Source organism: Varroa jacobsoni, unplaced genomic scaffold (assembly GCF_002532875.2).
Source record: "Varroa jacobsoni isolate VJ856 unplaced genomic scaffold, vjacob_1.0 scaffold_1351, whole genome shotgun sequence".
Lineage (NCBI taxonomy): Eukaryota > Metazoa > Arthropoda > Arachnida > Mesostigmata > Varroidae > Varroa > Varroa jacobsoni.
The window spans coordinates 107127-134680 of record NW_019214253.1 but is presented as its reverse complement, the minus strand read 5'-3'; the positions used below and the strand labels follow the sequence as shown (position 1 = coordinate 134680).

General features: G+C 42.2%; 1 long non-coding RNA gene across 1 annotated transcript; it reads right to left on the bottom strand.

The window, feature by feature from the left end:
• Positions 1 to 27554, bottom strand: LOC111269075 (uncharacterized). The gene is made up of 5 exons (XR_002685571.2): positions 27124 to 27554; positions 22573 to 23722; positions 14514 to 14704; positions 2573 to 2630; positions 1 to 1227 (listed from the first exon to the last, which is right to left on the bottom strand). It is a non-coding gene; the product is annotated as an uncharacterized LOC111269075 (long non-coding RNA).

Below are 27554 nucleotides of genomic sequence, written 5' to 3'. Positions count from 1 at the left end.
TAGAGTAAAGTAACCAACAGAAACGTTTATTCGAAAATACTTCCAGAGCAAATGTTACATCTATAAATGTTCACCATCAAGATAATGAATATATATACGCATAATTTAATTCAAGAAAACCGAAACGTGGATTCTGTGTGCCCCGCTGTCATCAAAATACTGAAGTTATTGATAGAGAAAGACCCCGGGGGCTGTCAGGGGGACGCAGCTTCCCATGAGTTTCATCTTTATGAATATTTAGCACTCTTTTAATATGAACACAGGAAGGAGACTTTTATAGCTGACCTTGCCATTATCTTTGTAAGCATAAAAACATATAATTAATAGAGTTAGCTCGAGCATGTTCTACACCTAGCAGTGTTGGACCTGATGTTCGTGTGACCTTGCCAGGCTCGATTACATGATGCGTCCAGGATTATAAAATAGACATACTGTAAATAGGCATGCATTGCAAATATGAGTAAGTATACATTCGAATCATCCGTGACCTATTGTTGACGTTTCAGTCTTAGAGACATTTACGTATCTGCCCAACCGCTTTTCACTTTTTTGATACGTAGTTGACAAAGTAATAGTATTCTCAGAACATACAAGCCAGTCCAGCGCCTTTCTCACGCCTGGAAAAATGCAAAATAAAGAAGAGAAGAACACCGAGGGGGTGGGGGGATCCTAAAATGGCTCGGCAAAACAGCGCAAAAAATAACAGAAGCAGCATAAGAACAAACCCCCCCCCCTCCTCACGGACAGCATCCCTGAAATGATCATCGGAAATGTGGCAGCCGTGTGCGGGCCACATCTCCAGCGCAGTGTATTTCGGTCTCGAAACAGTATTCGAAGGTGAAAGACCAGAATAGCAGTTTATCTAGAAGACTATTTGCAGCGGGGGCATGGCTAGCACTCGTGACATCGACGCCTTCACGACGTCGTCTTTACATTGTGTTTTCTGTCCCGCCTCCAGTTTCACTGATGAAGCACGATACAACCTCTTACAGTACTTGAAATCTTTCTTCGCGTCTGTTTTCCTTCTGATGTTGCGTTTCCTTTGCACCATACACTGTCGTCACGACGAAGACTTTTTTGCACTGATAAAACGAGTCAAATAGAGAGATACCTTCCGCCACCCAGCTCCGCGTCCCATTTTCCGTTCATCTGATGCTGGAGAAGGCAAATGATGCTAAACATGGAAGAAGTCACTTACCCACGCACAGCACATAAATGGCCGAACTTCTGCAAATAAGCAGCGTCATATCAGCTGATGCTGCGATCATTACCAAGATCGTTGCTACCTATCTGTTGCTGCTATTTATCTATTTACTTACTAATATTCATATGCTGTACTATGCTGTTTTCCTTTGCCACAAGTCCCTACACAAATAAACCTACTATTCAGTTCTATGCAAGCCATGAGTTTGAGGCTCAGTTCTCATTTCCTAAAATCATAAGTCACAGGTTGGAAGAGGCCAGAGGAAAGGAAGGTGGCCTGTGCTCGCCGGCGTTTCTTCTCCTTCGGCGGCCTTTCTCCAGGCCTTTGGCAGATTCCTTCCAACTAGTGAAGAGGGAAGGAACGAGTCCGAATGTGTTTCGTTGGATCGGGTGGCATTTGAGAGTCGTCTTGAGCTGGACGAAGTCAATGAAATATTCACAAACAGTTTGAAGTTCTGCCACCATTTGAAAGCAAGCTGGATAGAAGACACATGGAAGTAGCAGTTAAACGGGAATAACACGCGTAAAAGGGACAGATAGCAGCCAGAGAAAACGCTCAAACAGAGAAATGCAGGGTTGAGTTTATCGAAGGCCGTCGCCATAAGGATACATCCATCAGCGCGACCAGACATCTACCACACGTTCGTTTCTTGCACTATTTTCCGCTTCGAAGTTACTAGTATTACAGCTATTTTTTCAGAATGGCAACATTTAAATTTATAACTACCACGACTAGCGCAAACTGTAACATCCAACCGATATGTTGCACGTAGCCAACGTATGGATATATGTATTATCAGAGATTTATACGTACGCGGTTTATGTAATGCTATTGCTTCGTGCAAAATGGGAATTTATTAGATTTTGGTAGCTGACTTTTAAAGGTTCTTGTAGTAGGTCAGGTGAACAGGACACTACATTACGCATCTGCCATATAATACACCTACAATGTAGTAGTCGATTTCTATTGGATTCTTTTTTCTATAAATGGTAGATTTAAACGATACAGCTAACCTATCGTATGTTCCAGACAGACAACGCTATTGATAGGCGTTGATCTAGCACCTATTCTCTTACAGAGACGTGCCTTCTTAAACCTTCCCTGTTCTATGGCTTCGAAAGCCGATAATTGTTGGGTCACGACATGACAAAAGCCCATAGCATCCGCTACATTATCTGGAGCAACTTACTAAGACACGATTAGCTTACCAAGCAACAAACATGTCGTGTCAAGATCGTGCCTTGAATTGTTATGAGATCTCATATAACAGCAGTTGACTTTTGTCTGTACTATGGATGTGGGTCAGGATCGTTGTTAAATATATATTAGACACATTGTCGTAATGAATCACATCGTAGGATCACTCACCTGCACACGACGACAACGACGATGACGACAGAACTTCAACTAAACTTCATTCAAATACCTGAAAATACAATCACAAGCACATGCTCTATAAGATTTCATGATATATAGTTTAATATTAATAATCAAGACAGCTTTCGACAATGTTAGCTTCTAATTCCTAAGCAGTGCGTACTAAGTTCAACAAAAAGCCCAGTCATTTTGCACGACTCGTTCCGGAGATCTAAAATGATCCAGGTATGTAAAATTTTGCAATACATAATTATTTTTGTCTGTTTCCATTTATGTAAGATCCTCTTTACTCCGCCAAGTGAATTATCCAACAATGTTGAGTATGGCTATTATACTACTTTGGGTCAAATGTTATTTTATAATTCATTATCAGGCACCATTGGTTCTAATGATGGGATGCAATCGATGATTTCACAACATATAAACATGATATTAAAAAGCCCTTTACTACCGAAGTAAACAACAGCGTTGTCCTAAATATCTGTTAATTCTATTATCCCATTCCTTCTTGGGAATCTTTTAACTGTTTTTCCCCAATTTTTATATAATATACAATGTTCTAAGTTAGTATTGACATGTGAATTTTGATCCGTAAATGGTCATAGACAGACATGGCCAACTTCTACATCTAATTAAACTAAAAAGTTCCCATGTACAACAACTGTAATACGCATACATATCTTCAATGGCTCATCATAGGAGTATGTTATAATAGAAAACGAAATCCCATGTTCGTGTCTTACGATTGAACTTAATAGATTTTAGTAGGAGCTAACCCTATTAAATAGCAATAGGTAACGCTATGATAATGCCGCGCTGGCCTACCGTAGCTACATGATCAGCTGGCTTGAATCTAAATGTTTTTAGTTGTACGTCCAGTGTCGACGTTCAGCATTCCATCAGACGACCCGGATTCAAATCCGGATCACCACACGTTCCTCAGGTTCAGCTCACGGGCTCTAATCGAAATGCCAGGCACAATCTTCTCCTAGGCCCTTGTTTTTATATTAGTCGAGTTCGTCTTCCTTTAGGACGTGTTAAGTAGTATATATCATAATTATTCTCAATAAATGATATTGCTAAATTTTAAACTGCGAATAGTTTTTAGATGTCTTTTCATCTGTTTTCATACTCTACATAATTCGGCTTCGCCCTGTTTTATATTTTAGCTTCTTCAGCGGTCTGCATTTTTACCCTGAGCAATCCGCCCAATTTAATGCTCTGTAGCTGATTATTATCCTGTGCAAAAATGGGTCAACATCGTCTCCAAACTACAATTTATTTTTACCCTATGTCACGACTAGTCTCAACACTACAGGTAGTACTATAAAGAATTGTACCTGTATCAGCACGCGAAACGTACACGGATTCTGTGCTGCACGTTATGAACGGCAACGAACGTGTCAATCGGTGAATAGAACAAGAAAAGCAAACGAATGAAAATGGCTGATTTTCCCTCGGCGAGCATTTATAGCTAAGCGTTGGTATTGGGGTTTTGCTGTGATCAGCAGGGATCAGCATACGATGATTCAACACTGCATAGGTTCATTTACTGTTTGATTCTCATTTTTATTAAGGAGCTTTCGACACTTTCGGCGACCTTTTGCTCGTATAATCTGCGATCAATGCTGCAGCCAATGGTCGATATTTTACTGCAAATTGAGTTTAAGTTTGCATAGATAGTAACAGTTAGCATTCACAAGGAGATATCAGTGTGCATAAGAAACACGAAAGACTCATGGCTATCGTGCAAAAGGAAGATCAACTTCAACACAATGTGAAAGTTAGAGAACAAGTACAATGGTTGAACATCATGTAGTTTGCTCCATAGGTTGCTCGTAGGCCACACATGTTTGATGCAGTTTTTTTTTGGTAGAGCGTTTTTTTTTTTCATTCAGAGTAATACCTTGGTCAAACGTGTATTAAAAAATTTGTATACATAAGTAACAAAATTCTTTACGTGTCCACATTGTCATGCGGGGCCTTCCCTTTTTCCACTTGCTAATAACTAGCGTAGATACGCAAGCTTGCGCATAGACAATTTAAAAAATTAGGGTTCCATACGTATGCTGAATACCATACAAATGTGTCGAATCTTTGACTCTAAATCAGATGGTCTCCTCCACACAAAGGATCAACAGCAATTTTTGTCACATATCCGTCCTTCACAATAGCCAATTAGCATGACACGTCACCGCCCTGATGGTCTTCTAGGTCGGCACCAACCTTAGGCTTGGACCAAGCTGGCTGTCTGGTTGACCTTCAACATCCGACTAGTCAGCGGGTCAGGCGGATGTCTTCTGACGAAGCCAGCTTTAATAGGTGTGCCTTCGTTTCTCCTGTCTGCTAGGACAATGCTTGCCTAATCATGTGAGCCCACTGTTAGAAGGCAGTGCGACCGGGAGCCTATCGCCTCTGTCCGCTGAATACCCTCTTTTAATATCTGAGTGCTTTCTAGTAGAACTGGCTTCGCTAACATTGGTGACGACGAGCAAGTTTATTATGCGAACGATCCTCAGGTTTGACTGTCTGATCAGTAAATTGGCACGAGAGTAAGTCGTTGTTGAATAACACTAGATTCAAATCATTCGATACGATTGTAGCCAGATGGCACCGACTCTGAAAACTGAACGTTGCTCATAGCGAGTATCGCTTCCCTTTCTGATGGCCAGGGCTTCATCACAAAGAAGGGCTACAATTCTAGATCTAAATGCGCCATCAGCATTAGTGTCCATTGCTGTTGTTGTCGGTTGCTAAAGGATAAAAGGACAAATTCAAATTGCGGGATGTCACATCGGAACCAATGCCTTAGCCTTGCCAATGACCTTAGCAATCAGCAATTAACCAGCTACACCAAGTTACGGTAACAAGCCTTCTCTTTCCCGTGGTAGAAACGTACGTTTGTACATTGTTCTATGATGTTACGAACGATATGTCACACACAGATCCAGTCAAATCAACCTAGTGGTTCCAGTGGTTCAACAGCGGCTCCTTTCAGTTTCTTCTTTTGCCTTTGGCGACGATCTTGATCACTTGGGCGGTGGCACACGAGATAAAAAAAAAGGAGGTAGAAATTGGCCATTCCGTATTATGTCCTCTAGGCAAATCTGCGTCGGTTTTATGGATTTGAGCTCATATGAGCCGAACCATCTTATCATGTGCCCCCCATTCTTTTAGTATAGCCGATAGCTTATTTCCTGTCTACAGCACGAACTGTCTATACGGGCCAGAGGAAAATAACGAGACGACATTTGCTTGTAGGTCTGAAATTGGCTTAGTATCTAGATCAAATGAAGCTAAGAATTTTACAACGTTGTCGGGTTTAGATGGTTCCGAGTGAGTGGCAGGTCAGGTCAGCGTAAATCTACTAGAGTATTAAGAGGCAGCATAAAGCAGACAAAAGCCTGTGAGGGAACTGGGTAGAGGGCAGGTTATTAATACTCATTACCTGTATGTCGCCACCCAGGCCGACGATGTGGCACCTAGAATAAAGCGCAGGAACCCGAATCTGAAAGGTGACCTTCTGAATTGGTCATGGACCCACTCGGACGCACGATGGCAAGGGATTCACAAAGCGTGAAGTAGTAATTTCGACAGTATTAACAGAAACATTTGCATGATGCTATAATACGTGTCAAGGCGGCAATAGGGGGTGGACTGTGCCTCAAATTCCGGTTGCCAATAAGGTCGTCTAGAAATTCTAATACAACACATCTCTGCCTAATTCGTCAGTCCGCCAGATTTATGTGCCCGTGCCAATTGACAGAGGAGTCAGAGAAAAACAAATCAATAAACTAAATACTGAATTTAAATTGCTATGTATGAAAACAGGAAGTCAGTCAGACAATGTGCAATGGATCAGCCGCTGTTGCAAACAAATTGACCTTTAAATTGTAATCATTAATGAGGCCTGCGTTTTTCGCGATCTTTGCGCGGGATTGTGCAAAATGTCATTGCGACATTGTAAGAGTAGATTATCAATAATGCTACAACAACAGTATATCTTATCCAGTTCTTACTCTAAAATCTTAAGATCCTGTACACGTAATTGTCACGATCTTATCATGATGATTTAGGCCATAAACATGATGTGTGGATATAATTATTATCAGATGAGTTATCGGTTACTGTTTTCTGCAGAAAGAAAACCTGAAATGCGCGGCAGAAGCGATTCTTTACGTATGCATTCTGTTTGCGCAGTTTGATTAATGGTGCATACCCCAATAATAACAATATTGTAAGGATTCGTTTTGAGTAAAATAATGAATTTCCGTAAAGTATCTATCTAAAGAATTTGTTTGTGCGTCATGTTTTTTTTCGTGTGTATCTTTTTCAAATCAAGCATATGCATGTACATACAGCAGATGTTGTTCCCTGTATGCCCGTTTATCCCTCCAGAAAACTAACCTCTATAAATTTTCCCGTGACATACGATGAGGATTAAGCTGTCATTAGAAAAGTTCTTCAAAAAGGAAGTTATCGGGTGATTTCGATGACATCAATCAGGGTTGGCGGCTGTCTCATAAGCACACTAACTTCTCGAAGCATGAACATATGAAGTTTCGCTTTTTCCTTCAGCGATGCCGGTGGACGCCACTATATTCAGCCTTCTCGCTCTGTCACCCCTGCTTCACTATTTTCTTCATCAATACGAGTGTCGAAGTTTATGGGGGAAGCAGGAAGGTTTCAGATTAAAAATGGATTCAAATTGAGACTTAAAACGTTTTTGACACTTCACACACGCGCTTCTAGCACTGCATTGTCTCTACGGTCATGGGCTGATAGCATTATGTTTTTGTCAATGTCACAGCCATGGCTGCCAGCTCTACACAAACCGCCAGAGTTTTCAACCCCGTAGTGCACTTCTGGAGAACTCCGCGAAGTTCTCTTGAAGAGCGAAGCTAGCATCCAGTTACATGCACATGTATATATATCGAGGGTTTGAAGAAAAGCGGGTTACAAGATTCTCGCTTTCGTTATTGATAGGCGGTCGAGACAGACGGTTGCGGTGTGAAACAACGGCGATGAATCTACTCTTTCGTCGGTGAGAGGTAAAAAGCTGTCGTGGGGGGCTAGCTAATGGTCGGGTGACGCCCACGGTGACGTTGATTGACCAAGTGATAATAATCATTTAATTTCAGGCCGTCCGTAAGATCGTTTTAAAGCCACGGATCTTAAAAAACAAACAAAACAAGAGAGGGCACACTGGACAACGGTGAAGTGTTGCCACATGGCAAATGATATGAAGTACACTCTTAAGAGTTCTTGTGTGTTTATTATAACATTTGGAGAAATACATCAAATTTTAAGGGTAATTCTAAGGAAAAACAAAAGATCGTTTCAAGAATATTTGCAGACCTAGTGTTAACGACATCCACTTATACCTACGGTCTGTATTTTAATACTTTATACATTATATCAATCCTGATTGAATTTATTGTTTAATTAGCGTTCTGAATTGATTCAAAGTCACTGGAGAAACATTTGTAAATGCATTATAGCTTTTAGTGCAAAGAAATAATAATATTTAAATTTGTTTTTAGCTGTATTTAGCCGCCCTTTACTGAATAATAGAACAAAAGGATATCCATTTGTATATTATATTTGCGATGGTAAACTGGATCAGACGAGTCAGCACTACACACAGCAGTCGGCAACTGGAAAAGACAGTTGACAGTCATTATGTCATGGGTGTCTAAATGTTTATACATTATACACCCGACCAAATATATCGCTAACCTTGCCCACATGTAGAAATGTCTACTATATATATATATATATATATATATATATATATATATATATATAAATCTATTATGTGCGTGAATTCAATCTCCGTAGCCACGTGGCGCATCAGCGATTCCTAAGTACTCGCAGTCACTGACGCTCTACGTGCTTGCTTGTCTTGCCGCTATGAAACGCAGCGAAACAGCGCCGATCTTTGGACAGAGGCTTAACCGCTTCATACCTTAGTCTATGTTGCTTTACAATCGAGTTTATTCTTCATAATAATACTGCATGCAACAACATACGTATCTAGTTTTCGTGATGGCCTTGCACGCTTATCGAATTGCACGAGCAGCCTTTTTTTGTCCTTTGTCTTAAATTGTTCGCCCGTTGGCATAGGCAACGCCATTGTTGTACGGGCCTGTGCTGCGCAAGATCCGGCTAACTGTTGTTACAGAAGGTGGACGTGGGGAGTCACTTTAAGATTTTTCAGAACGGACCAGTCGATTTGCTGCCGCTTTTGTTGCAATGGAGGGAAGAAGGCGCCATGTTGCACGGATCGCCCAAAGTCGCCTAGTCAGCCTTCCACCAACCGCCAAGCACAGCCCGTTTTTGCTCGTCTCTGTACCGTGCGCCTTCATACTGTCCCTCTAGAGCGCATTCGCGCTTTTCTTCTTTCTTCTCGCTGTCCTATTTTACCCTCGCTACAACTATAAAGTCCGACAAACGAGCTTACACACTGCGAGGTCTGCTCCGATCGCTATAGCTGCTCTTTCGACTGGAGTTACCGTAACGGTTCAGAGTGCACCACAGTTAGTCGTAACTCCTCGTTCGTGGCAGGCGCTCCTGAGTTCGAAAAGGGCGCAAGCCACAAAATAGGCCTCGAGCGACATTCGTCGTTGAGTCCTCTCCATGGCAATGATGATGAGTAGCGACGGCTGCCAGTGCTGTTGCTCTGCTACCAGAAGTCGAATCTTTCTATCGCATGTTCGTGAACTTGTTTCGTTTTTGGCTTGTGGAAAGCGGCCGTCGCTATCACTGCTCTTCGTTCTGTAGTACTCCCGCTGTTACTTTAGCATCTGTTGGAGCTTTTCGTTCAACTACACTTCTGCTACTACAACTTGGACTACGACTATCCTTGAACTATGGGTGGATGCCACTAGCCGCGATGACTTGTGAACGGAAGCGGCCAGTGGGTATCTGTAGGACACGTTAACCGCCTGTTTGTTTTCTGCTCCCTTTCGTGGTGGGACTTGAAAAAAACTACCACTTGCTGAAGCCACTAGCATGGCCTATAGAAAGTTTTGGCGATATTAGAGGGTCGATCTGCCACGCCATCTCACGGGTGGTGCTGGCAGCAATAACAATGCCCAACTAGCGCAACATGAGCGGCTGCGGGAAAAAAATTGTCTGTTCTACGATTTGCTGGTAGCGAAGCTGGAATGACATTTTAAGTAGCGACCAATAGTAAACTGCATATAGTAGACTTATCGTTGCCCCTGCCACTATTCGCTGTGCGAGCATTGCATGGCCATTGTTTGGCCGCATTGCTGCAAAAAAGAAGCAGAAAAGGGGAAGACATTGCTGATTTTTTTTTTATGAGAACCTATTTCTATTTCATTGCCCGCATTAGAGCGACTGTGTGGAGGATCCATAATTTACTGCCGCCATCTTTTTAGACTCGTCCTTATGCGATCATTTGTTTGTAACTTATTATAGTACACACGTCGTGCACAGGAGATGTCTAAGTTTGTCTATGTGTGTATACAACCGCTTTCATTCAAAGTAAACAGGGTTATTTGAAGTTGATCACTAACTTTCTTCTACGAGCTGCCATGTCTCGAGACGACATGTATGCTATTTTCGTCAAATTTGCCTTAAAAGCAAGTACTATGATGTGTGACTGTGCGAGCTCGTTTTTAAAAAATCAAATATGCTACAGTAATATCGATGATAATTAATATATGTGAATAATCATATATTGATCATCTCTTGTTTTATATATGTATACATGTATATGTATCTGTTTGTTTCTTGTAGACTCTACCAAGATCCAGAATGCCTCCGCATTAATAAAAATAGAAAAAAATTAGCAAACGGATTAAAGGCAGCCACATGATTTTGTTAGATTTTTATTTGATTTGACCCATTTTTGTATGGTCATATCTGTCCAGTACCAGCCTAGAACAACTAATAGCATATACATTTCACGGGCCAATTGACCGAAGTGACCTCGTCCTAACGACAAGTTCCCTAATTTTCTTAACGTGTGTTTATAGGACTAGAAACTAAAAAGCTTGAAAGCAGATTTAATCATATTTGAGAAAATGTAAAAAATAAAGCACTGGAATAATTTAGGAACGTTATCAAAGAATAGCGCAAGTATCTACCTTTATTCCAACTTACAGCAAATGGAAGAAGTCATTTAGTTGTGGCGAAAAACAAACGATACAACGTCTATGCCTTTTTGAAGTTTTCTACTTATTTAGCTCCCCGAAAATTGTCTTCTAATTAATAATTGCCACCTAATTAATTAATAGTTACTTTTATTTACAGCAATATTTGCCAGGTAGAAGGTCAGGTATGACTGACTGACTGACTTGCTTAGCGCTTCGGACCGACAAAAACGATCCACCTCAAAACCTAAAGATACGAAGTTTTGTATTCTTCTAATCTCTTTAGTTTCTTAGGTTGGCGGTCTAAACAGAGAGGGATAGAGTATATGTTGGAAACTTCAGCCCTCAGAAAGTATATCGACCTAAATTGTCAACGAAATTCAAAAATATGTGCTGTATTCCTTTGTAACGTATTAGCGCGCTCTGTGTCGACTTCCCAGTTAAATATGTCTGTTATTTGTTTATAGTCTATGAAATACTTCTGACTACCCAAATATAGAGTTACTCCTTATTTAATTCAGTGAACTATTAGGCTTATAGCAAAAACCTCACATGCTACTGTCAGATGTACATTGTAAACTCCAGAAAAATGATCAGCGCTCACACGAATAAACATATTTTCATTGACGTCCACATTCAATTTCTGACAGCCCTCGAAAAACAAACGATTCATTTCGAATCTGTCAGAAACTTGCCTATGTTGTTGCTACTTTTCATTCGCTGGGCGAAATCTTAGACAAGACCACTGATCCTTTTTGATGACCTTCACTAGGCCGTTCGGCCTGCGTTTACCCGTATCAGACCTAGACGTACTCAGACTAGCCCAGACAATAGAAGCCTCGCCCTTATTCAATCCGCTTCTCTGACCATTTACTTGCGTGACAGTCCGTGCTAACTCCTACTCATCGGTGATTCGTTTGCTGCCAATCTCTTTATTCCTTTCTTCATCCAAGGAACCAACCCGCTCGCCGGAGCGACAGTTCTGACAGAAAAGCATCTCGGCCTGTGAGGCCTGCTATCCCAAGCCCATTGTCTTTTTTCACGTGGTTTCTACCTTACTTTTTTCTCTCCTTCGTATCGTCCAATGTGTTCCTCATTTCGTTTCCCATTTCTGGAACAGCTCGATTCTCTTTTTTGTGGCACGCGCTATCCTCGCGCGTTCGCTTTCTCTCCGCGTCTCTGTCCGGCATTTTCTTGGACATCTGTTTTTGTGAATACCCTGGCCTGTCTTCGTGGACATGTCCAATAGCTGTTTCCTCTTGGGGCGGAGCTCGATCGATTCAGGAAGCCAATGCATATATATGGGAACACTGTTCACGGCGTTTTCGTATATGTAGATAATTGGTCGTATCACAAGCGCGGAACATCGCAAAATCATTTGGCCTTGTTTAGTGAGAAGCAATCCTGCTTTGTTTGGATGATTTTGACATGCACGTGTCATGCGACCAAGACACGATTTCGAATCTGGCCGCTTACGCTCTTTGCAGGTTGTCGATCTTAAGCTTTAATCTCATCTAGCTATAGCTGTTTCCATCCTTCCGTGAGTCTTCGGTATTTTCTGTGCTTCTGATCAGTGTATGCGTAGTATCATCTATAGATCAGCAGCATCAGCAATCATGACTCAGTGGCTCATTGCTGCCTTTTTTTGATCTTGCCGTTACGACAAGCACTGGTCAACAGTTCTTTTTGGTTCCTTTATTACTGCAGCTATTCGCCGTGTCGATCTAGTAGTGCTCGTAGTAGTACTACCTGATGGTACATGTCTGTGTATGCGACTGCATGATAAAGACCTTGTAGTTATTGAGAATCGCAGAAAAAACGAGCGTACATAGCAGCGAGTACCATTGTGCTCGACTATGATGCACTTACAGCATCCTTCGTATTGGCCTCGTTGAAATCTTAGATGTCAATTCTACAGTATTCGTAAGTTTGTTTACATGGCGCTTTGTAATTTTCTTACGCCCATCTGTTAGGACGACAACCAAAAACGATGATGCATCTTCCCTTATCTGCGGCCGTCGCATAAGTGGACCTTTTAATAGAGGTTCTTATATTCTGTTACTGCTGTTGCTGTATGCCAATATTGCTAGTGTTGCTCATTGCCACCACAATGAACAATGCTGGTCGACCGGGCCCCATAAACTGTGACCTTTATAATCCACTGTCTGAATAGCGCCTTCACGCTTTCTGCTATTCAAGTGAGTGATGATGACTGTCCAGTTGACCCATCCTTCATTTTTCGCAGCTTTTTTCATCCGTTATTAATTCGTCATTACTAGGTTTTCCATCGCGGGTTGATATGGTATTGATTTGTTGTTGCGGTCGCTGTGGCCGGTAGCGATTCCGCCATCTTCTCTCGTTTCCTTAAGGATTCTAACGGTGATTACTGATGCCACGATCACCCCCTCAACAACATTAAGCTGTGACGCCCGTCTCGAGCCGCGTCAGCGAAGGCATTATATTCAGTAGGAAAGTCTACCACCAAGTCAAGATAAATTGTTGAAACGGACGAGAGAAAGATCCAGACAGAGGTAAACCGGCTGACACGCGCCCATTTGGGTAGGGCAATCTAGCTGGGACGACGCCGATGATGATGATGATGATGATTTTGGTTATAGTGCCGGTCGTAACAATGGGCTCGGCCTCACAAGAAAATAGAGCGACAGTAACATGCTACGACCAAGTAGGAATAACGCGGGTCTTGAAATGCAGCAACAAAAGCTCATGCGCTTAGGACTGGCGTGAACACACAAAGAAACGTACAGATCAGGTATGCCTTTAGACATGATGGCGGAGAAAGGTAATGTTATGGATGTGGGGTCCTTAAGTTTGTCTTCTCGGTAAGCCCAAGAACAGGAAGTCATCGCACATGCCATAGCTATTCTCGCACGTATCGTGTGCAGCATATACGAGTCTGTTTTCGCATATTATGTTGTATATTGGTGCACAAAGAAAGCGAGGGTGGTAAGCTATATTTAGCGGAAATGGTTGGAGACATTCGGGTGATTTTGCCAGCTCCAACAGGTTTGTTGATGGCGATGTAGCCTCCTCTATGTCCTTTCTGTTTCTTGGACAATCGAAGATATTGTCATTGGACCGACGGTCATGAAATCGAATTTTTTTGAGGATTATGCCATATTTGCTTGAACGCCCGTCATTCATGTATAGTGAGAATTTATTTGGATGGGAGGTCACCCGGTCTAAACAGGTGCCGCCGCTATTACAGGCTGTGGACCCTGTGTATTCTTTTGCATACAGCCACATCAGTTCTTGTGTTACGATGCAAGACTCGATCGGTTCTAACATAGACGATGGCAAGTGATCGAATATCGCTTTCAGAAGTTTTCGTTGATGCTGAGCGTTGTTGATAAGATAGCTCAAGCCACTTGAGGGTGTGATCTAAAGCTTTGCCAAAAATACAAACAAGCGTACACAGGAAAACTTAGACTGTGTATAGAGATGGTACATTTTCCTTTTTGTTGATTTATATATTGCGCAAAGTCAGGAAAATTTTCATCTGCATATAGCCATCTGTCTATTTCTAGTAGTTGAGTAATACAAGGACGGAGATAGAGACTTATAAATCGCCGAACACAATCAACGTAATGTGCGAATGAAACAGGCTTGCCTCATAAAGCGTTGTATTATCTACAACACCATATGTCCTTTGTTTACATGCCCCTTGATTTAGTGCTATTTCGGTTTGTCTCGTTTTTCTATCACAGCCACTCATATTTGTTTCTATTTGTCCGAACCATTTGATGCTTAAAAGTGGCACAGTTCTTATGATCGAAGAAAGATTTACTTACCTTTTTGGAGACGACCATAGTAGAATAACCCTCGGTGTGTTTATGTTCAATCTAGCTGCGTGTTCCGTCCACCTCCCACTTAGTTAATGCTCATGACAAAGGCGCAATGGGGCAAGCATTGCCAGGTTATCAAGCCATGATATAACGAAGTCTGTTGGCGGCATTCGGCCTTTTGTGGAGCAATTTTTACGCTGTAAATATACAATCGCACATGCTATGTATTCATTAATAAGCTCAAGATACAGCGGCGATTCGGGGAAGTTGAATCGTTCTAAAAGAAAAGAGTTTATCACTGTTAATTTAACACTATGCGATAGAAGCATAGGGATGATACTCGGTCGGCTTAGCTCACTAATGACAATCAGGTACAGGGAAATGGCCCAAAAAGGCTAGAATAATGTGCTTGATGTCTAAAACTTAATGTTTTGTGTTCAGAAGAACGGAAATACGCCGTCCCCGGTCGATTTCTGCAGGAGTGGGGAAGGAGGCTTGGTTAGTTGGCAGGAGCGGGTCGCCAATAATCCCTGGTCATTGACAAGGAAATATTCTGCTCGTAAAAAATTACATAACGACATGGCTAAATGGTTTCTGTGAAATTTCGGTTTTTAAAATCCTATATCATATTTCGTTGAAGTAACAAAAAAATTATGACAAATAACTGATGACTTCCAGTGAAACCAAGCATTTAGAATAGCTATCATATAATAAACTGGCTTCCGTCTGTCCTTTATCCTAAATGGTCAGATAAAAAACAGTTAGCAGACAATCAAATAGCCTTTTTTAAGGTAGATAATTTTTTAGCAAGGCGCTTTCTCTACAGGCTTTTGCCTCACCGTCAAGGGTCTTCGGAGGACGAAAACGCACATCCGTCTATCTGTTTCTAAGTGCAACGTTTATTTATTATGTTTCTTTTTACTGTTATGTATATATTGAACAATGTATAGCAAGGAACTTTCTCGTTGCTAAGATCACATCGTGGCACTTAACGTAAAAAACAAGTTTTGTTTGGTAAGTCATCAACACAAGCTAGCATTTTCTAGTACCTTTCGTCTCAAAAATAAATTATTTCCGATTAATATTAATTTTTTTACCGATATATAATAGTAGTCGATAATCGACTGGTAGCATGGTTTAAGCAATCCAGTTGATAGAAGAATTAAACACGAAGTAATGAAATCAGTCATTGTTATCGTAGTCGCCTCGGCTCACTAAAAGGCTATGAGTTCCACAAGGATTATCCGCTGAAGTGAAGAGTACTTCTTGGATTCATACGTAACATTCTACTTCCATATACGTCGAAACTTTTCTTCTGAAGATCAAATGCAGTATTTCTTAGCACTGGTCCAATGTTTTCTTCCTTTCTTGTCCCAATGTTAAAAGAAATGTCACTTGTTTCATGCAAATACTCCACGTGATCCTTCTACATATATAAGTTAAGGATACTCACTCAGACGCACAATGTTTTATCAACATTCACATGCCATCATTGAATTTTCGGTCTAGGCTTTTGAAAGCCGAGCCGAAACATATCTTCAAACATTAGGTTCTGACCATCACTGCGACAAAGCCTTTTTTTCCTAGCGCAAAAAAACCTAACTTGTTCTCCTCGAATACATCCGCCTAGCACCAGTACAAGATCTCTGACGTTGTAACGCAATAACATCCCAAAGGCCACAGGTCAAACTAGCAACCTGATACGCATTTGTGAAGACATAATACACGGCCTTCTACGATGTTTCAGTAAATCGTCATTCAGAGCAGTTTAACATCGGCCTTAACTAAGGATATCATAGCACTAAACGGTAGCAAACGTAAATTGTGGCTCGAAAGAAAAGACGCTATAGACGATATTTGTGTAATAGCTCAAGTGCCTTGTGAGTGGCGCTGTAACACGGAAGAGCCATAATCATAAACATAAAACAATGATCAGTTATCAGCCTCAGAGTCGATGAACGTAGCCTGATCGGTGTTAGATGCTATGGATGCACACCTTTGCGTCTTTATGATACCAACACGTCAGCTTGATCGATCACGGCTGTCGTAAAACGATATGCGGTTTAGATTCAAATGGCTTTGGCAAACGGTGAGAAATGCCTCAAGTGAAAAATAGTGAGGAAGATATATTGGTATACGGCATATTGTACTGTGATGTCCAGTCTGTAAACATTAAAGGTCAACGAAGATTCGCATAGTTATTTTAACTTAGGCATAAAAAAAAACTTTAACGCTCCGCGATAGTTCTGACAACAGTAAAACTATTCCGGATAATCACCTAGTCTCAAGTTCAGTTTTCTCAACGGCTTTCTAAGGTTTAATCAATCTTAAGTTAGTGTTGTCCTCTTCACGTCATATGAGGTTCGACAGTCTCTTAGCTGATTGAGTGCAGAGGTAGTATAGGTTTCGATGACCCCCAGACAATACGGGAACGGCTGGATTCGATCGAACAGACTGTCACCAGCCAGAAAACTAAGCAGTAAGAGGAAACTGCATAGATTCTGTATGGTGTTTTTTCGCCAATACAGGTTCCCTTGTCTCCGTTAACAACAACAAGTGCCTGGCTGCGCGTCGAGCAGTGCCTATACAAGAAACCATAATTAGCTTGTACGCGTACACATATCATGTTTGAAGATAGGCTTGATATAACGGTGATGCAAACTAAACACTTCTACGAACTATTCTATAGTAAAACCTATTTATATATATCACAAATAGGTTTTACTAAAATTAACTCATGCCGATACTCCTATGTATTTGAGCTGCCTCAAACATGACTAACAGTTATGTACTATATGTATTGTAATACTGTATTATATGTGAAGGTCAGGTAGCCTGAAAGATCAGATGATGTACAGCGATAATTTTTTGTACCACCGAAGGGGCATTAATAGTCCCTTAACGGCAACTTTGGTTGCCCCTCGTTACCGTTCACCGTATGTAACCACCCTTGGCAGTTAGTTTCAGTATTCAAAAGATGATAAACACTGCTTCCGATAGTTAACCTCGACCGCTATAGTTCCTTTTCACTTTCTTCATCCGTCTCTGTCTACGGTTTTCAGGTGATATGTTCTAATCGTGTTTGCCACATCTTTTCATGCTACTTAGCTCTGGTCGTTGTTTTTTTTTTGTTGATTTTCTAAATAAATCTCCCGCGTCGTTTTCACTCTTATATTTGACCGACTGTTTAGGCTCGTGCATTGCTAAGACCATGGAGAGACGAAACAGCCAGCCAGTCTGTAGAGACGGATGTTATGGCGCCGCTTTTCGTAGCGCGAAGGTGAGCATGACATTTCCTCCCCAACGGACGCCCCGAAGATCGTGGCACCAGTGTGGTGGTAGTACTGATGTTGCGGCCGATTCGGACAAAACGTGTATAGCAGCTATTAGTAAAGCAGCAGTAGACCGCCTTGGTGCCACTATTAGCCACGGCGTGGCAGCGACGCAATTGATGAGACACAGTACCAAAAACAGAGCACATCAGAAACAAACGGGCAGAGGGCGGGGTAGACTTAGCCGATACAATCACCCCCCAGCGACACAAGCGAACAATACATTCTCATAGGGCAGTAATAACCGCAATAACGCCAGTCAAGGTAGTAACTGTGTTGTATGGAAAGGGTGTACAGATAAATCAGCTATACAGTGGATGGTAAGCGGGGGAGAAATGGCAGACGATGGTAAGTTCCACGATGGTAAGTTGGCAGAGGATGGGAAAACTAAAGGAATTGCTCAGCGATCGTTTAGCAAGCTTCTGCCAATCTCTTGGCAGAAAATGTTCTTACGGTAGATATTAAAGTGCTCGTTGGGTTGGACCCAAATTTAACAGGCGCAATAGCTAACTGACCACGGCGGCTCATGTTCTACGTCTCACACGCGAACAGACGCATTCACTTCGGAGCCGGCAGCAGCTCGTGGCTTCGTTGCTGGATGGACCCTGACCAATGAACGAGCGACAGGTAAAAAGCTTCATTTCAAAGGTTACCACTTTTACCTGCTTTGTAACTCTCCTTGACTTGCTTTCCCTGTTTGATGGTAAAGTCTTGTTTTCCACAGTCGCTCCTTTGTTCACTTTAGAATGGATATTATACTAAATTTTACTGTTGCGGATAACTTCAGCGGCACCTAGTGAAACCTTAGTTAAAAACTCAAAATTAGACCGTGACATTATCGAGGTGACGATGACGCTGATTAACCTAATCATAACTCACTAGCGATTTGGTGACTGGACCGGAAGGTTAAGGGTTCAGATCCAGAATTTGACCCCGGTTGGTAGATGCTGAAAAAGATATTTCGATCTCAAATGCTGCCGACAGCAGACTCAATCAAGCGGTAGCTCATCGTTGACAGACATCCAGCTATAAAGATAAGCCTTCAGGTCTTTTTCTTGAAAAAGGGTGCCTTTCGGTGATGACAAGAATGTGTTATTTAAAGGTGCGATGTCGTTCTGTCTTTCTATCCGACGCTATGCCGCGACAGCACTGGACGTTTTGTAGATACTAGAATCAATAACCCGTCTGTCTCGGCAGCATGAACACAAAGTATGAGAAAAGAGCGCGACTCCCCTGCGCTCAGAAAGCGGAGACAAGACAAAGGAAATAGGTTCTAGAAGGTGACCTACGCAAGTGGTCAGCAAAATTCGCCTGTAAGCCATATGCCTGTTAACATTTCGACTCGTGTACATCTACATACCTTTCTTGTGTTAATAAAATCTCCATTGATTTTTTAGGCACGTGAGTATCGAGCAGAACTCTCGTCTTTGTTGGATTCACATGGAACAGATAACTGTCTTATTTAGGGCAATACTAAACTATAAATTGAAAATGTATAGCGAACGTAAATGTTATGCCAAAATGGAGCCAGAAAAAGACAGCTGCAGACAATTCTCATAAAAGTAAGACTAGCCACCGAGTACGCAAGCCAATTTTAGGTATATTAAGTAACAGTACAATTTGAAACGATACGATAGGGATAATTGTTTAGATTTGATTGTTCATTAATTCCTGTTCCTGAAAAAGGCTCCAATAAACTTATGCTACGAACTTCCGTATTACGTGGAAATTTTACATGAAAAAATACGCGCTCGTTGTAGGACATAAATACATAGATACGCAGCAAGAAGGCACCATAGCAACAAGCGGCTGCAGTTTTGCGTTTCTGCTAACGGATTCACTGTTAAGATATTTCCGCAGTTCGTAACTTACCACTCGTTTTTTGCGTTTCGTAGCTCGCGGAGACAATGGCGGAGTGCACCGACTGAAGGAAACGTTCAGTCCGCAAAGAGGGCGATTCATTATGGCTGTTGCCCTTATAAATTGGGGGGAGCACTCCTTCTGTTCTCCACTTGTCCTGATCAGAGCTGCCCGTCTAGCCAAGTTTCAGAAGCAGTAATTATACAAAGGAGAGAGAGACACCAGTTCAGTTTCAGTCCGAATTTAATATCCTTCCGACCTGCTTCGCTCTAATCGGCTGATGACAACGGTAAATATCGCTCTAAAGACTTCATTGCGAGCTCCAGTTGCCTGTGCTGCCTCTCGATAGCTTGAGGGCAGAAGACTACCTTTTACGAAACGTCTTATTGTCCGTTAACCGGACATGAGAAGTAGAGGAAACAATCAACAAGACAAGGTGCGAATGCCACAGTCTCGTACTTTTACAATTTTACAACAGAACCGGGGCGCAAATGGTGGCAGAAAAAACGCTGTAACACAGCGTCAGAAACATGTTCAGTGTTCTCCTTTTGTGGCTACGCGTGAACTAGCGTGCCTCCGTAACATATGTTTAACTGTAAGTGGAAGGCCTAGAGGACTCTAACGAGTTCCAGTTGCTTCCTACATAATAACAAAGAGACGAACGTTAATATCTGATTTCGGCTCAATGATGGCCACCACCAGTGAAAAAGACAAGAAGAAAGAGAATGCGTTGCTGTCGGCTGACGTCGCTCGTGACGTGGCTCGAAAATGCCTAAAACTTTGCTGCTCACCTCAAGGTAAGCCAGCCCAACCCAGGCCAGGCCAGCGTCGCGTTCCATCAACGCAAACCATCAAATTGGCGTGCCACGTTCAGACGACGGGAACTTCGGACGATCTGAGTCATTCTCTTTATGTCTCACGATTCGCTCCTTGTCTATTTTTTTTTCTTTTCCTGTCTCTTTCGTCTTTGCCCCTTTTTTCGTTGTTGTGCGGAAATAAAAGAGAAGGGCTAGAGGGAAAAGGACAGAAATCTAGAAGCAGGGCAAGAGATAAAGATGCGAATGAAAAACAAAAAACAAGGCACGTTCTTACGCAATATTATTTTTATCTATTTGTAGTACGATTTTTCACTGCTTTATGCCACTTCTCTTCCACCACGTAGCCGTAATGTAAAAAATGGAAAAGCGTATGGTTCTTGGAACAAGAACCCTGGATAGAATGAATGGTAAAATAGTATAGAGGTCAAAATCAACGTACTGACGTTCGGCTTTTTATTGTAGCAGACAGGTACTAACGCAGAGAATCAATTTAACCCTTAATGTATTAACGCGAGACACCTTGAATCATTCCAGCCTTAATCCAAAGACCTGATAATGTTTCCGGTTATCGGCGTACCACCTAATTTGTTTCCATCGTTCCCTAAATGACTTTATTTGCCGAAGTAAATTATCCACAGCATTTAAAATCGTCTGCCCAATCTCTAATGTACTTCTGTATTACATTGTTTATTAGAAAAATGAATTTTATTCCAAGCTGGTTCAGCCAGCGAAACGCCTATGAATGGCACAATGTTGTTTTCAGACCGCTACATAACCAAGCACATGCATTATCATCTCCTGGGTGACACATCTTTTTGTTGTACCAAACTCAGAAGGTGAAGGCTGAGAGCTTGTTTATATGTGTGTCTATGGCACGGCGTACGGCTTCGTGTGTACCGTCTTCCTAAAAAACGAAAGACCTTCGGTTGCCGTGAAGACACACTAGTAGATAGCAATTATTCGAAAGCCAGTTCCGGCTTCGATTTTCAGTACAGTGTATGGGAACAGCGGAGGGTGACGACGCATGCTGGATTCAACTTTGAACTACTTAACACACTCGTCCCTCGTCGCCTTCACTCTAGCAACCACCACGTCAGGCCAAACGTCGCATTTTTCCAAAGAGATTCCAGAATGTATTCTATAGCGATTCGTTCTACTCAGGAATGAAGTTGTCATAGACGGCCAGCGGGTGGTTGGTGACACTGCATAAGGTAAACTAACCCGTTTGTCTGGAACGATCTCGTCGTTGCAACTTGGGCCCACGAATTTTGCTGGAGTCGCTGGACCGCTGTCTGAAACACCAACTGAAATCGGGGCTCTCGAGCTACAGTAAGAGGAAATCGACAAGCGAAAATGGGGGAAAGATGAGGAGTTCGCATCAAACGTGACTCGCATAGCGCCTGTACGCCAGTGTCGCAAGAAGGAGGAGCCAGTAGTAGTAGTAGCAGTAGTAATGCCAACGGCTGCCGTTCTCGGTACATTATTCGCCCTGTCAACTCTGAAATGCTACATCGTGACTTCACTACTAGCTAGTACTATTACTGATAGTGCGTGCTGCACGACGTGTTGGATGTTGGCCATTTAACAAATGGGGTTCAGCGCGCTTGGACGAACGGGCAAAGCAGCAAACTAGTAAATTGGTCCTGGTGGAAGCCGACCGAGGGCTGGCAGCAGGCCCATCGGCTAGTTACTCGGTGTAGTCCCTCGGCTGGCGAATAGTAAGTGGTCCGTAACTAAACAGAATAGAGTGGAACCCATTTAAATTCATAACTGCTGCCGGGCACCGTGGCGCGGCAGATGTGCACTAAGTGAACGACGTACGGACAGAGAATCGAGCCATAGGACGGTGACCAAGGCAGCGGCGGTACTAACGCGGCGGGTGAATTATTATCGCAGAACCATCGTTCATACTAGACAGCTAATTAAAATCAAATACTTTTATCGATAACAAACTTTTGCTATTCATAGGGTACATATAGTTGGCCGTATGAAGGCGACACTCCTTCTCGATGAATATATACTAACAAATACTGTTTTTCTCTATCACATACTTACTTTGTGTAAATAAAGACGTTGTTCGATTCAAATTAAATTCAGCATACTGAATGCATAACGAGGATCAGACAACTATATTGAGACTTTTACACTTATTATATCGAAAACAATACTATCCCGCAGTCATGGTGCAGGAAACAGCAGCTCGCTGTACCTTCCGGGTGGCATTGGGCATTGACGAACTCTAACTCTGAGCAATCACAAATGGATTTCTTTTCTATTTTCAGACAGAATGTCGATCACCTTCGACATTCTCACGTAAAATTATTACTGTTAGCGCTAAATGTATGTATTTTTCCCTTGCGCTCCCAATGCGTCCTACGTGCATCCGAATCGTGGCAAACACACACACCGTATATCCTTTATTTTCCACATTTCGATATCTCCAGAGGCTCCGACCGTATTTTATTTTAAGTAGACTCTGCAGCATCGGTGTCCAACGTTCGCACAACAACAACAACAACAGGCAAATGACTATGCCGTTGTAAACGATTTCTTGAGCACATAACGGACCAGACCCAATACGCGACAGTCAATGTGTAGTAAGGCACTCGACAATGGAACGAACCTGCACGTGTGTAGCCTCCGATAAGAAACAGGGAAATCAGCGAAAAGTTTACGTTTTTCAAGCGAGACCGTTAGGTACATTATGCTGTGTCTGTAGTCGTGGGCACTATTCTAGAGCATTTTTCGTCTTCTTTATCATCGCTATAGCGGTTGTAGACGTTGCCATAATCATCAAATAGTCGCTTGTGAGGATCGCTTTAGTCTGTGCGAATGATCTTCATTTCAGATTTTCTATGCGACGCCGGTGGTGAATATCAGTTCACTGGTAATAGTCGTACAAAAGAAGAGCAAATCACCATTTTCAGAAGATGATCGTCAAGAATAGTGATGTCGTTGTCGTTGATTTCCTTCGTGTGCTCGCCGCCGTCGGCCTCTCGCAACTGACGCTTCACTAGCTGACTCGTGACAACCTAACGTGGTCTGAAGCATCTTTAAGCTCAATTTGGAAACTACGCATTGTTGCTCATATGGTCTATAAGCACGTTTTATATTTTCTAACGTGCAAGAGCTATTTGACGGTCACCTCGAAAAGTGGGTGTGACTTCATCGCCCAATGGCCATTTGTGGTTAGCGAGATGTGAAACTGCAATAAAAATGGAACGAGAAAGTCAAGATTTAGTAGATCTTAGTAGATTTATCCTATTATGACCTATTGAGCAGTCTGTAGCAGTAAGACCGCAAGCGCGATTGTTATACGTGATAACAACATATAGTAGATAACGGTCGACTCTTAATAAGTCCATCATTGATTAAAAAATACTGTAAGTTAAGCCTGCATAAAAATATTTATAGCGATCCTTCCCTTTAATCAACCAACCTGCGCCTTCCTGACAGTGGAACAGAAGAGAATAATTTTTTAAATAGATGTCATCTGCCATCTTCGCGCAAGGTGCCGTGCGCATTCATACCGTTGTTGTGATGTTTTATTTCCCTTATTTTATAATGGGACGCACGCGACGTAGCGACGTAGCGATGTAGTACTACAATCGCTGACAATTTCATCCGATCGAGCTACAGGCCACTCTCTTTGTCTGCCGAAGTTCTCTCCAAAACTGGTAAGTTGCTAGCTAAAAATCAAGCGAGAAGAAGGCCTCTTTCTGACCAGCTGTTTGTTTCCTTTACCCGTTTTAAGGCCCAATCGGCCCATTACGTCAAACACGCAATTCTCATACTCGAAAATTGTAAAAGTCAAGCCAGCAGTGGTGGCCGCGACACCAGCAAGGAAGTATTTCACCGGGAGAGACAGCAGCAAAAAGAAGCCCTCATAGGGCAAGAATTGAAAGCGACTGTGAGTCCTCGAGAAGTAGAGGCAGGCGACTGTGACCCTTTCATAATGGGAACATTTTTCTTTATTTGTAGGAGTCAAAGCTTTTCAGCCCCGATATCCTCGAAATTGGCGATAACGCTTGTGGTACACTGAGTTTCAGGGCAAACACGACGCTGGTAGCGATGTTAATATTAACACGTTGCGCTGATTACACCGAGTCACAACTGAATAACTAACATAGCATCGAACAATAACCGACGACATGAGAAATACAAATAACAATGACAATACGTTCAACAACTGAAAGAAATCAATGCTTTTGTACACCACAACACCAAGTAGATAGGGCTAATGCTTTCTCGTCCAAATCGTTGGCTCAAAACGATGCCAAGAACCTAAACGACCTAGGTTTATCCTCTGATAAACGTTTACTTTTCGCTGGCCGAACGCTTTTTCACCAAAAGCTAGCCACAACCCTAGCCGACTAAATATGCCAAGCACTTTGACCTGTTTCTAGAGGGATTATGCTATTTGCGCCTATAATCACACAAGGCGAGATGGTTTCTGCTTGACTAAGTGTGGCACTTTTTTTAAACATACTCATATTTTTGTATGCGTATTAGTGCTAACAACAGAAGTCGCTTTGACAGCCATCCGCCTCTTTCTTCGATTGAATCAATTCAGCTAAACAAATCTGTTGATCTCAGGCCTGCAGCAGTCCAAGCACAATAATCAGGCTTATATTAGGTATCCGAGCCCGGATCATAATCGATTGTTACGCCATGGTACAAAAGCATTTTCGAATACGTTTCTTTCTCCTTTTTGTCTCAGTCGAGGAGATTCTGCGTCCGCCGAAGGCGGAATCCTGCCATAAAGCTTCAGCATAGAGATACAGCTGTAACTTAAAGCCAAACAGATATCCCTTCGCCTATCGCTGAGTCCAAACGGGTGGGGAAGAGGAAAAAGAAATTTGCCCGAATCGCTGTTCTCTGCGACCGTGTGTTAGCTAGCAATTAAAACTTTAAATACTAACAGATGAGAGGGCGGGTTCGCGTTACGATGTCTCGTTAACGAAGGACTTTTAGCGCAATACGATTACTGCCTAAACATTTCGCTGGCCATATAACGTAAATACACACGTAGAGCGGCGAGAATATCCAATGCTGGTACTAGCTAGCGGTAGTATCGGCATACAGAGACGTCATAAACTTAGTTACGTTAAACCCATATATTTTACGTTATTTAACGCTTATCAGATGATTGTACCACGACATGCACACAAAAGTAATGCGCGTCATAGATTTACCCAGCAAACCCAATCTATACGAAACTAGACAATGCGTTAGAGAAAAATCGAAAAAAGGGTTCATCTTCTTTGTTCGCTTGAATCCTTCATTGAAAGCGCTATCTGCTAACCATATTCTTAATCGTTACCGGGCCTTTCAAGATAGCGTCGTGCCGTACTATCGTCCAGCGTTGATGCGCCGCACGTGGTAAACCGCGCTGAGATAAATAATTACGTTAGAGAAAATTGACTCCAGATTAAAAATTATTGGTTGAAGTGATGTCGGACTTGTCAAAGTCCGTAATAATTATGGCCTGAGTAAACTAACTTGAATAAAAAAGCTATTAGTTTCGTAGTAGCGATATTTCAGTAAACCATTATCAGTTGAAAATGCCACCGCAATAAATTCGTGTATCATTACATCATTGTTGCACATAATCAGTCGCGTTTTTCTCCGACTTGATGAGTAATGGGTAGTTTTTGAACAGTAAATATATTTAAGAATGTCACAAAATTCAGCTCGCATAATTTTTTTGAGTTGATCTGAAGTTTTGCCTCACCCGAGCACAAATTTATTTTTGCTGCTGCAGCCCTTGTCCTTCTCAGAGTTCGTTGCTCTATATTGTTATGTAGCGAGCTTAAAATGCTGCCAGGACAAACACACTTTATACCTATACACCGTCGTACATTATAGGTTGAGCTTCCATAACAGCTAATGCAGTGATGTGACGCAAATGAGCGCCTTTTGACTGCAGGGCGAAGCTGTTATAAAGGTGTTGGCTTTGTCAAGATCTCCAAAATGGTGCTGATGCTGCTACCGATAACCCGAAATAAACCAAAGTAAAATCCGCTAAACCACGAGCTGTTTGCCCATCGTCGTGATATGAATGTCGAATATGTTCTGCATATGGAAAGTGGCCGTTGGACGAAGGCCCAGACCGTCTGTCCTTTTCGGATTGTAAAAACAAAGGACACACCCGCACCCGAACACCGACTCGCACCGTGTTACGTAACCATGTACGCACCTACACAAACACAAACAGATGCTCAGGCAGCTGGACGAGCTGATAGAAAAATATTTTTTATTGCCGGCACTATTCGCAGCTTGTTCGTTTGGTAAACTATTACTACATAAAACGGACCGTGTCACATATGTTGCTACCACTGACAACAGTCATGATAATTGTTAGTACCGTAATCATTATATGATTGTTAGCAGTTATATTTGTCCGTACGTCACGATGAAATCAATTTTAAAACACCATAATAATGGTTCTATTTTTGAGTGCCATCTTTCTTGCTCGGCGACACCACCATACTAGCTATGATTTTTGCATGAAAAAGATTCAATTTATTCATCCCATGTTCAACATACTGCCACAAAATTGTCGATAGAAGCCCGTTTATTCAGCGTCTTAGCATTACATCTTACCTCCATGACTATAGCTTTATTTGGTTTGGGTGGCTACTATTCAGTAGATGGCTGAGTGTAACTGGGCCCCGTTACAGCTGTACGAATGAAGCCTTCCAGCGGTTAGATTGTGCTTCTCTTCTTGTAAAAGTTGATAGTTGCTGAGATTAGCATAGCTCTATTCAGTATAGAAGTAAGACTAACGGCGGCATTTATTTCATCCGCGGTGCCGACGGGGACCCTCAGCACCTCCCAGCTGGTGAGCCAGTCAAATGGCTTGCAGCATATGGCAATTAAAGTTACTTCACTTTTCACTGGACGCACCCCCATGTATTATCGTTACGATCAGCAAAAGCAACGGCACAGATGTCAGCACCAACGTTAACAGCATCTTTTTCTTAGTTAGAATATGGCCTGACGGGAGTACCTGCACGAACAATTGTTAAGAAGCG